Below are 12,772 nucleotides of genomic sequence, written 5' to 3'. Positions count from 1 at the left end.
GGGATTGTCTTTTTTTTTTTTTTTTTTTGGTGAGGGCAATTGCCCAGGGTCACATAGCTAGTGAGTGTTAGGTGTCTGAGACTGGATATGAACTCAGGTCCTCCTGACTCCAGGGATTGTGCTCTATCCACTGCGCCACCTAGCTGCCCCCATTGTCTTTCTTTTTATTTGTATTTGTACCCCCATCACTTAGCACTGTGGCTGGCATAAAGTAAGTGCTTAATAAATGTTTCTGATTATTGATTATCTTAGACTCTTTACTCTCTTTCACTCCTCCCATATGTCCAGGCAGTTGCCAAATCTTATTGATTTTTATGTCCACAATGGGCCTCATCCATTACCTTCTCTCTACTCACATGGCCACCACTCTGATTCAGGCTCTTATCACTTTTCACCTGAACTATTATCATAACCTCTTAAACAACCTCCCTGCCTCCATTCTTTCCATCCTCCAGTCTCTCCACCCAGCTGCCAAAATAATATTCCTAAGGAACGAGTTTGACCTGCTCCCCTGCTTTAAAAAACCTTTAGCCAATACAAAGTCTATTATTTAAGGAACTCCATATCCCCAGCCTCTCATTCCAGACTTATTTCAGATTTCTCCATTTCACATACTCTGGATTCCTTGCCTTTCCCTGAACCTCACATTTCATCTCCTACTCCCTCTTCCCCTCATCCTGCCACACACATTCTCATGCCCTCTTGCCTAGAACATGCTTCCTCTTAAAATCTGCTTAGATGTCTCTGAAAAATCAAGACATATTAATGTGGTTTGGAGGCTCTCGTTAAGTCGTGTATCATGTGGCAGGCATGGTGCTAAGAAGTACAGAGACAGGGAGTACAGAAGCAACCTCTCTACATTTCTCCTGTTCTTATGTCTCATCTTGGTGTGCCAGTAACCCCGGGTGCCTAAAATCTATACCAGTAAAGCAAAACTCTGGTAGGTTCTATCAAACAGGAAAGCCTTTGAGTATAATCTTAGCAGCAGACTGTCTGCTATTGGAGGACCACTGAAGTCAAGAATGGAGAAGTCACATTTTCATATAACTCATGTTATATACAAAGCACTTTCACATCCATTTTCTCTTTGATTCCAACAGCAGGTTTCCTCATTTTTCTAGTTAGGAAATTGACACTCAAAGAGATTAAATGACTTCACATGGTCCATGGTCCATGGTCCTATGGCTACTAATGATGGAGACAGGTCTTCTAATACTCAGTCTAGTGCAAGGTTTGAACTCGTCAGGTTTTTTTTTCCTCTTTTAATTCCGTTTGAACTCATATTTTGCAGCTTCTAAGAATAAGGTAGTTACTTAACATAGCTGTTGTCACCCTATCTAAGGATAGGGATGGATCCTGTGATTTCATTGATATAAAGATTTCCCAGATGAGAAAATTCACTCTACCGATGCAAGTTGTCCTTCTCTAAAACTTATGGTCTTAGTGAGTTATCTAGCAGAAGTGTCAAACTCACACTCAGAAAACTCTGGAGGGAGGTCAACCCCATTAAAATGTAATAGAGAAAAAAGACAAATAATTTTAATTTGTGGTTTTGTAAGTAAATATGCTGCTTATAGGGATCTGTTTTTATTTGAGTTTGAGGCCCCCGGGCACTGAGATGTTGTAACTTGCCCAGAATCACATAGTCAACAGGTTTTAAAACCAGGTCTTAAACTCATGTCTTCTGGGCTCTCTATGTCTATTATGTCATACTGCTTTTCTCCTCTACTAAGGAATTTTTCTTTTTCTTTTCTTTTTTTGGGGGGGGGGTAAGGCAATTAGGGTTAAGTGACATGCCCAGGGTCACACAGCTAGTAAGTGTCAAATGTTTGGTGTGAGGCCGGATTTGAACTCAGGTCCTCCTGACTCCAAGGCCGGAGCTCTATCCACTGTGCCACCTAGCTGCCCCGGAATTTTATTTTTCTATAAAAAGCACAGGTACTTAGAACGTATGTTAGAGAGGCAGTATGTCATAACAGGAGAAGTGCTAGATATGAAGTCTGAAGACCCGAGTTCAAATTCCAACTCTACCACATCTTAGTTGTATGACCATTTGACTTCTCTGTGCCACAGTTACTCTATTATTGGAGCTCTATTAATTATCCCACTCCACTTAAAAGTAATTACCTTTTTAAGGTAAGAATGCTTCTTGATTGAATTAATTGATCTAGATTGAGTGTGAATAGGGTCTGTACACCTCCTTGAAACAATCAAAGCCATTTGGGACACTCCTGTGGAACTTAGATTGAAGGGAACTCTGGTAGGTTCTACCCAACAGGAAAGACTTTGAATATAGTCTCAGCAATGTCTTCCATTGGAAGGCAAGTATAGTAAGAAGTAAAGAGGTCAAGTTTGAATGCAACTTTATTTTATAATTCACAAAGCACTATCTCAGAACCTGGAGGCAGCTAGTTTGTACAATGGATAGAGTGTTGGAATTGGAGTCAGGAAGATATATGTTCAAACCCTCAGATACTTAATATATGTGTGACTTTTGGCAAGCCATTTAACCTCTATCACTCTCAGTTTCTTCTTCATAACAATAACACCCACTCCACAGGGTTGTTGTAGAAATCAAGTAAGATAACATATACAGTGCTTTGCAAACCTTAAAGCATTATATAAATGCTAGCAGCTATGATGGTTATAGATTCCAAGACTCTGGAAACTAAGGGGAAGGGAAAGAATCATACAAAGCTGAGTCAGAGGGGAAGAAAGCCGCCCAAGAGGAACAAGCTAAAAGAGAAAGAGAAGGAAGGAGACAGGGGTTGTGGCAGAGAGGGGAGATATCGAAAAGGGCCGACAGTCCTCCCGGCATCTTAGAATAAATGATTCAGGCATTGCCACTGGTGTATCCACTTACTCAAGGACTGAAAGTCTGCTCATTCCCCAACTTCTGCTGGAGTAATTGTCTAGCCACAGACAATCTATTACAATCTCCTTTCATTACTCAAATATTTTCGGTGGCCTGAATTTTTTTTTTAAAGGCAGTTGGGGTTAAGTGACTTGTCCAGGGTCACACAGCTAGTACTTGTCAAGTGTTTGGTCTGAAGCCAGATTTTCGGTGGCCTGAATTTTGTCTCAATCACAAAGAGACCAATGGATTAGCTGGAGATAGAAATATAAATTAAAACAGGAAGCCTAATCTCTGCATAAAGACTGAAATTTTCCTAACTTGGGGTTCAGGGATATTGTAGTTGAATTCATGACTTTTCATTTATAATAAATTCCCTAAAGCCTCAGAGAAGGGGGAACCACATGGACCTCAGGGGTCATCATACTGCTCCTAGCCCAGCTAATGATTAATATAAGGTGTTACAAGAAGATTTGGATTCATGGTGTTTAACATGTCTTCTAGCTCTGAATCTATAACTTCATGAATCTCTGTTTCTTGTAGTTATCCTTATCTAAAGAAAGCTGACCTGTGGGGCTGAGCTACTCTAAACTGGACATGCAATTGGTGGCGCAGCTGCCAGGAGGGCTAGCAGTGTGTTAGTACATAGCACTTAATTTATTTTAAACTACAGCAGATCTCACATAGCTTTGGCTAGCATTTATTGCTTAAAGTAGACAGCAATGCACACACACCCCTTAAAGTGTCAGAATTCTCTGAATTTAAGCAAATTATTTTCCTTGAAGGAATAGTTAAACTAATTGCTGTCAGTGTTTAGAGTAAGAAGAGGAGCTGTAATTCATCGTATTTCAAGTATCTAGGAGCATGCAACTATTTGTAGGTGCTCAATATACAGGGAAACGGGCAACAAAAGATGTTTGGAGAATGTGATTTTTATACCAAGTGATATTTTCAAAAGCATTTGGATTAGTTATAATGGAATGATTCATTAAGTTGGATAGCATGAGAATGAACACCTTAAAACTGAGGAGGTATAATCATGTCTGGAAGGAACTTAGAGATGTGAGTATGGAGATGAACAATCAAGGACTGTATGGAAAATCCCTGAGTTGGAACTGAGAATCCTGCATGCTCATTACCTGCTATGACGTCAAACAGCAGAAGCAGTGTGTTCTCTTGATTAGGATATTAAAATGAAGCCAGGGATCTGCACAGTAGTTTTCATGTAATGTTCATTTTCCCCAGCAGGCATAATCAAATATGAAAGTAACAAAAGATTAATTAGTTGCATATTGTGAACAAGAAGAGATTATGCTAGGTACTGGAGTGGACAGAAGGATCAGTTTCCTCATCTGTAAGATGACTAGATCTAAATAGGTGATTCTATAACCATCCTGCCTCAAGAATGCAGCAATGACAGGCTAATGAGTGTCTTAAGTTAAATTCAGGATTATATGAGGGAACATCTATACTTAGCCTCCTATTTGTGCCAATACTAAAAAGGAATCATAATGGAAAGAGAGCCAGTTGTGGGGTCAGGAGAGGTAGGTCCAGGGGTGTGCTGGAACTGACTGTTAAATTTCCAGTGTGAGCTGTAAAAAATCAGAAAATGTGACAAATCAGGAGTTGATTTATTATTTTGTTGATTGTCTAGACTTAATAAAGTGATGGAGAAAAATGTTAATAATGTAGATTAAACTGAAAAGTACACTGGGCACACATTCCCCCTGACCCCCCCCCCCCAAAAAAAGCTGTCAAATATTTACCAGCATATCCCTAGGCAAGTCTTTATCCTGCTTTGACACTCGGCCGGCTGTTTGACTATGAGCAAATCATTTAACCTCCTTAAGTCTCAGTTCCAAGGATATTTGCAATCCCTAAGTCCCGAGGTTGCTGTGAGTTTTATAATCCTTAAAGTGTTATATAAATGAGAGTTGTTTAGTATTTCTTTTGGCATAAGTGACCACTTAAGGCCCTGGGTTTATTGGGAGACTGAAAACCCATCTCCTAACTCCAGATCCAACACAGCAGGTTCCTGGGTCTGAGCTTTCATGGTCCAACTATGAAAGTTAATTCCAGTGTGGAGTAGCTAGTACAGTAGTAGTCAGTAGTCAGTAGTCCAGATAGTATAGCAGTAGTCAGTAGTAGTAGGAGTTTTGATGTCCCTCTTCCCACCCTGATTCAAGACAGATGATAAGTTTTAGAACAGTTCTGTGATATTGCCTTAACGGTACATATTACGTAGCCAATTCATGAATTTTCCCACTGGGAAAGCTTGGCGTTGTGATAGAGAGCAAGGCTGCACTCAGAAGATCGTCCTCGAGCCCCCTACAATATGCTGTGGACAAGTCCCTTTGCTTCTTAGCACCCCAGACACTTCTCTAAGATGGTAAAATGTCAACCAAGTGCTATTCTACATTGGGAGAGGAAGTTTCTTCAAGGAGAATTCCCTACACTTTTGAAATCTCAGGTCTGATCCAAAGAAAAAAGAGAAACTATTGTCTCTAAAATCAGATTACATTTGTTCACTCCTCTTCAGCTGACCCTTGCCAAAGTCCTGCCCTCACAAGGGTGAATTATAGCCTTAGTCTTATAAGAACAATGGTTCACGCTATGAGTCACATCTTCCAATTTTATTTAAAATCTTCCTTTTTCCAAGTCTGATTATTTCTGGCTCTAAGATCTAAAATTGTATTCAATTTCAAATGGTAATGAAATTGAACACAGTGGCAGGAACTGAACTGATATGGTAAAAATGTAGTTAAACCTCTAATGTGGACGCCATTAGAGTCAAATTCATGATAACTAAACTTGTTGTGGGGTTTTTACATAGCAAACTGTTTTCTTTAACGGGAGTACAGATTTGCAAACTAGATTACCAACATTTAAGGACTTTGAAACCTTGTCATTTGGTTAAAGGACATGAGCATGTTCAGTGTGAAGAAGTGTGTCTCAGAGATTCTGTGCTCAATTCTGGACACTTTGGTTTAATGACATTGAAAAGAGTGTCCGGGGAGGGCAACCAGGATGCTGAAGGGCTTTGAACCCTTGTCATTGGGTTAAAGGAACTGAGCATGCTTAGTGTGAAAAAGAGAAGACTGAGGGGGACAAGGCAGAAGAGGAATAGATATGCTCTGTTTGGCCCCAAAGGGCAGAACCAAAAGTATTGTGTGAAAGTTGCAAGGAGGCGGAGTTAGGCTTCCTAATAATCAGAAATCCCAAAGTGGAACGGTTTGCCTTGGCAATTGGTTGATGCCTTCGTCTTAGAAGTTCCTTTGGAGATGAGCTGGACTAGATGGGCTTTAAGATCTTTTCCAGCTTTGAAATCCCATGGTTTTATGTTTCTGTTTTTGAAGTATTAAGTTTTCATAATTGTTTGAGAACCTCTCAAATAATTAAGATTTTAATTAACATTTCCATTATTTATATGTTAGACATTTTAAAAGCATTTAAAGGTATTGAGGGGTTGTCATAGTATCTGAAGGATAACAAAGGCATGGAAAAACATCTTAGACTTTATTACTATGTTTAGAAAAATAAAAAAGCTACTGATAGAATATTATGTAGAGAATATTATTAAATACTGCCCTATGAGCTGATTTTCCCATCTCTATAAAAATTTTATGAAAATTATCTGCACATACAGGGAGGACATCCCTAATAAGTGTATTTGAAGGGAACAGACAAAGCTCAAGGAATATTCCGAAGTAAGCCTCATCTTTACCATTTACTATCTTTACACAATTGATTAAAAGGTTCAGAAAATAGTATCCCCACTGCATATGGCTTATTGTTTATTGTCTACAAGGCAAAAAATCTTCCATATTTCTTTGAATTCTTCATATTCATTATATCATGGTGAGCAATATTCTGATCCATTTATGTACCACAATTTGTTAGCCATTCCCTAATTGATGGTTACTTTGTTTCAAAGTTTTTATCTGTTGGTATATATGGGATATTTTTCTATCTTTGATCTCCATAGAGTCTATTCTAATAGTTGGTTCTCTGGGGCCAAAAAATTCTCCTCTGATTTCCCTTTTCTAAACTTGTTCTTCTAAACCTTCTAAACCTTTTCCTACCAGCTGTAAAGGAACTCTTCTCAGATATATTAGAGAATGGTATGGAGTATGTGTATGGTAAATGTATATGTACCATATATGGAAGCAGGAGCTGGGTTGGAATCCTGACTCAGATCCTTAGTTTGTGATCATGGGTAAATCACATAATTTCTTTCTTTGTCAGTTTCTTTACCTGTAAAGTAGGATAATAATATTTTCAATACCTATCTTAGAGGATGGTTGAGACATTCAGTTTGCTCTGTGAATGTCAGTTATAGTTTGTTTAGACTTCTTATAACAGGCTTACTACCTTGTTTTTGACTTATTTTTCATCTTTATAAACCCAGGGCCTTGGCTTAGTGCAACACTTTATAGTCTTTTCCTCTCACAAGGTGTTTCCAGTATATGTGTCAACATTATACAAGATTCCTTGAAAGATCTAAAAACAGATAGGTAACAAATTTGATGATCTACTGATAACTACTATCTGTCAAGGCATTAAAAAAAGGAGTTGTGTACTCTCCAAAGCTGATTGCCACGGTCACAGAGGGGATCCAGTGTATGAGGAAAGTGAAAGATAGATTTCTTATTCAGGGATTCTTAATCTGGAGCCCACGAACTTTAGTGTGTGTGTGTGTGTGTGTGTGTGTGTGTGTGTGTGTAAATAAACACTATTTTGATATAATTGGTTTCCTTGGTAATTTTATGTATTTTATTTTACGCATTTAAAACATCATTCTGTGAAGGGGTCATAGGTTTCACCAGACTACTAAAGGAGCTCATGGCATAATAATTAGCATTAATACAGTGCTATTTGATCCCCACAACACCCCTGTGAGGTAAATGCTATTATTATCACCGTTTTATAGATCAGGTAAATAAGGCTGAAAGAGGTTAAGCAACTTACATTGGGCTGGTCACACAGTTAGGAAATAAGAAGGATTTGAAATCAGGTGTGTTGGTGGTGGAGACATCCAGGTGTTCTTGTTGGAGACTACAAATGGGCAATAAATTAAACCTAGAGTTGAATGGGAGAAATCAAGTGGAAAAATGTCAAGGTCATCTTTGCCAGAGGAGCCAAACACATGACCTCCCAAGCCAGCTGATCCAGATTAAAATGGAATTGGGAAACAGTTAACAAAATCAATCAAAATACAATAAAACATAAGTAACAGTACACTTTAAACCTCAATATGTTGCTTGCAGGAATCCTTAAGTGGTTAGTGGCCTCATTTCTATTTGATTTTGACACTTCTGATCTTAAGATTTTGACTACCAAAAAAAAATGCAAAAACAAAACAAAACAAAACAAGGGTCAGCTAGGTGGTACAGTGATTAGAGCACCGGCCCTCGATTCAGGAGGACCTGAATTCAAATCCGGTCTCACACACAAAACACTTACTAGCTGTGTGGCCCTGAGCAAGTCACTTAACTCCATTGCCTAACCCCCCAAAAAAAAAAAAGATGTTGACTGCAATCCTAATAAGCCTTAACAAAGGCACATCTTTTTAATACCAATACTCTTTTAACAAGTTTTATAGTTTTAAGGCTTGAAACGCTATGGTCTCTGAAGAAATGGAAGTAAGTACCACCTAGTAGGCAACAACAATAGATTATAAACAGGGAATTGCAAAGGAGAAGCAGTCAGTGAATAAACATTTATTAGGCCCCAGAGTAAAGGATATCATCAGCAGTTGGGTGGCATAGTGGATAGAACACCTCGGACTCTGTGTTTGGCCTTTGGGCAAGTATTCAAACGCTTTCAGCCCCAGTTTCCTCACTATGAAATGGGCGTGATAATATCTACATCTACCTCCCAGGGTTGCTGTTAGAACCAAATGAAATAATAATATGTAAAGCTCTTTGCAAATTTTAAAGCACTGTATAATGCATCATCATTATTATCAAAGAAATGTATCAGCAAAAAGAAGGGGTGGTTAGGTTGCATGAGTGAGGGATAGCCCATGGGTAGACCATGTGCTCCAGTGGTAGAGTCTCAATGTCAAGATAAATTGAGCATGTTGAGTTATACTCTGACGCCCACCTTGTGATGAACTTTTGGGAGGAGGACATGAACAAAAGCTGCATGGATGGGTTATTAAATGCATCAGTTAATCTACCTTTTATTGTTGAAAGTACTTAAATGTGGTTAAAAAATTTTTTGGAAAAACTTATTTTTATAGGAGTGAAAAAAAAAATCAAAGTTTCTAGCTTGAGAGTTGAAAGGGACCACAGAAACTACTTCGTTAAGGAGTTCTTAACCTTTTTGTGTGTTACAGATCTTTTCTCAGTCTGGTGAAAACTGTGGGTTCCTTCTCAGAATGTTTTTAAATGCATAAAATAAAACAGGATTCTAAATTAAACCAATTGTATTGAAATATTTATCAAAATATTTTTTTTCAATTTTTTTATTAATTTATTTTTAGTTTTCAGTATTCACTTCCATAAGCTTTTGAGTTTTATATTTTCTCCGCCTCCCTCCCCAAGATGGCATGCCATCTGATATAGGCTCTACGTGTACATTCCTATTAAATATATTTTCACATTAGTCATGTTATAAAGAAGAATTAGAACCAATAGGAGGAACCACAAGAAAGAAGAAACAAAACAAAACAGAATTTAAAAAAAAGAGCAAACAATGTGCTTCAATCTGCATTCAAACTCCATAGTTCTTTCTCTGGATGCGGATAGCATTTTCCATCATGAGACTTTTGGAGAAGTCTTATATCCTTGCATTGCTGAAAAAAAAAAGCCAAGTCTATCAAAGTTAGTCATCACACAATGTGGCTGTTACTGTGTACAGTGTTCTCCTGCTTTTGCTCACTTCACTTAGCATCAGTCCATACAAGTCTTTAAAAGCCAAGTCTATCAAAGTTAGTCATCACACAACGTGGTTGTTACTGTGTACAACATTCCCCTTGTTCTGCTCTCTACACTCAGCATCAGCCCATACAATTCCTTCCAGGTTTTTCTGAAATCCACTTGCTCATCATTTCTTATAGCACAATAGTATTCCATTACATTTATATACCACCAAAATGTTTTTCTTCTTTTTTTTTTAACTTTTTTGTTGTTGTTGTTGTTGGGCAATGGGGGTTAACTGACTTGCCCAGGATCACACAGCTAGTAAGTGTTATGTGTCTGAGGCCGGATTTGAATTCAGGTCTTCCTGAGTCCAGGGCCAGTGCTCTATCCACTGTGCCACCTAGCTGCCCCTACTAAAATGTTTTTGAAAAACAAGTTCATGAGTCTCAGGTTAATTCCTACTCTGATTCAACCTTCTAATTTTGGAGATGATGAAACTGAGGCCTGGGAGAGGTGGTTTCCTGAAGGTTAAACAGGAGGATTTGGACCCAGGACCAAATTCTTGACTTCACAGCTCTTCTCTTTTCCATAGTGCCACACTGCTTCCCCTTTACTTTTTTGAAATGTAGAGTTTTATTTATAAGTTAATGGAACTTGTATATTAGTCCATAGAAAGTAATTGTACCCCTCAGTAAGCACCTCCCTTCTCTACCTGGTGAAACCTGTGGTCTTTATGGTCTTTATGACTTAGACTAATATTCTAGGTAGAAGCCCAGTGCCACTGGCTTCAGTGTTTGCCTCTGTGTCATCTCTCTCTCTCCTCCTTTGTTTACCTCTAACCATTCTTTTCCACTCCCCTCAGGTGATGATCCTTAAATCATCTTTCTTGTTCCCTAGCCCCTCTCCTTTACTGTTTCTACAATTAGGCTCTCCTCCAGCCGGTGGCAGCCACTCTCTTTACCAAGGGACCAAGCCACTCACCCAGCTAGGATGGGACCAAGGCTTCAAAACTTTCAAGTGTAAACTAAATGGGTTTTTTTAGATCTATGATTCATTCAATTCTTTTTTTAACTGACTCAAACATCAACTTCTTCCCAAGTAGTTTTAATTAGTGAAGTTTTATAGGAAAGAAAGGCAAAGCCTTAAAAAAAACTTTCCACTTAATTGTTCTCCAGTACTCCTAATCATAATCATAATCATAACAAATGTCTTGGTATCCAGTTACCAGAAAGGTAGAGCAGGGTAAAGTTTACAGAGAGCTGTGTAGTATGTTTTTCTTTGTCATAGCCAAGTAACTGCTGCTGTGGTCAAAATGAAGGCTAGCCTCTCCTAGAAGAGAAGGTAAAGAGGTTCAGGGAAGTGATATATCCCTTAATATAAAAACAAAGTTGAAAAAAGATCTGAAGAGGGAGAAGGCAATACTGACCTTTGTGAGGGAATGAGAGGATAGAAGAATGAAATAGAGGAGAAAGGGAATAGTAATAGTAATGATAATAATGGTTAACATTTATAGAATGCTTTAAGGTTATCTCATTGATTCTCACAACAATCCCGTAGGGTAGGTGCTATTATTTTCCTCATTTTATAGATAAGGAAACTGAAGCTGAGGCAGGTTCATTGACTTAGGGTCATACCGCTAAAAAAGAGTTTGTGAGGTAGGATTTGAACTGGTCATTTCAAAGTATTAGGTGAGTCTGTCTTCCAGGGGAGGAGATATGGATCCGATCCAAAGGTGTTGTCAAGAGATGATGACCCTGCAGAGACAAGTGGAGGCAGCAGATTGACCTGACATTAACAATTGAGGTCTGTATCCAACATGTATCAGAATCTCCCAAGACTTGTCCAACTGGATGACTACTATCCACTTATGAGGAGTCATGAAATCACAAACAATAATGCCCAAAGAAATCTACAAAGTATTTCTAAGGATTATGAAACATTGGGTAAGAAATTGGTTCTTGGATTTGTGAAAGTAGAATGATTTCTAGAAACTTCAAGTTGGAAAGAAATTTGGGGGTCATGTAGTCCATCTGGATTATTGGGGTCACAGGAAAGGAGCAATATAATGAATATGACTACTGCTAACTCAGTAGCACTGTTAATGTTTAATTCCTATAATTACCATGATCTGCAAGTATCATATCATTCATAACTAATCCTACTTAGTGCATATCTCTGGGGAAAGTCAACCCAGGAAGGTTTGGAAACCGTGCAAAAAAAGAATTCTGATGAGGAGTGAAAAAATTGTAATGATGGAGATCAGGAGATCTTCACTTTTCTTATGTCATGGACCCCTTTGGCAGTCTGTTGAAGCCTATGGGACCCCTTTTCAGAGTCATGTTTTTAAATATGCAAAATAAGATAGATAAGATTACAAGGGAAAGCAATTATATTTAAATGTTATCAAAATATTTTTTTTTTTAAAAAGAGGTTTATAAATCTCAGAGTAAGAAACCCTGACCTAAAGAGACAGGAAAATCATGTCAACTTATTTTTTTTTTTAAATACATCCTCAGAAGACTTTAAGAAAGAGGATGAAAGGATGTTTACAAGTATGGTGTGGTCCTATAAGAATGATGTCAGGTGTATTGAAGTTCAGAATATCTAGCTAAGAATGTGGAAGACAAAAAAAGGGGGGGGAGGGAATTTTTAGTTACATTAGGGAAAAAGAAGAAAATTTCAAAAGGCATAGAAATATGCCTCTGAGTAGATGGGATGCTGATAATGGACAAAAGAAAGAATTTTATTTGTTTTTTGCTCCTGCCAAGGAAAATTGTCTTTGTACTGGAAAGAAATTGAGCCTGAAGGTAAGTGGGGGGAGATAGTAAGGAATTATCCAGCCACCCTGATGAATTCCTGTCACCAAACTAAATGAAGTATGTCCTAGGGCACAGAAAGAATTAGTGTAGGAAAAACAAAACAAGACAAACAAACAAACAAACAGAAAAAGAATTAGTGCAGGGCTTCTTAAATTTTCTTTTATTGTAGACTCCTTTGGCATTCTGGTTAAATCTATGGACCACCTTTCAGAATAATGGATTTTTAAAATTAT

At 38.1% G+C, this 12,772-nt stretch overlaps 1 protein-coding gene across 3 annotated transcripts in view; it reads left to right on the top strand.

Annotated features, from left to right (window-relative positions):
* The window catches only part of BDH2 (3-hydroxybutyrate dehydrogenase 2), a 42,168-nt gene that overhangs the window by 21,199 nt on the left and 8,197 nt on the right, over positions 1 to 12,772 (top strand). The gene's annotated exons all lie outside the window — the stretch shown is intronic.

Source organism: Vombatus ursinus, unplaced genomic scaffold, assembly GCF_900497805.2.
Source record: "Vombatus ursinus unplaced genomic scaffold, bare-nosed wombat genome assembly UNPS02014821.1, whole genome shotgun sequence".
Classification (NCBI taxonomy): Eukaryota; Metazoa; Chordata; class Mammalia; order Diprotodontia; family Vombatidae; genus Vombatus; species Vombatus ursinus.
The sequence above is the reverse complement of the archived record's forward strand: the minus strand, read 5'-3'. Positions and strand labels throughout refer to the sequence as shown.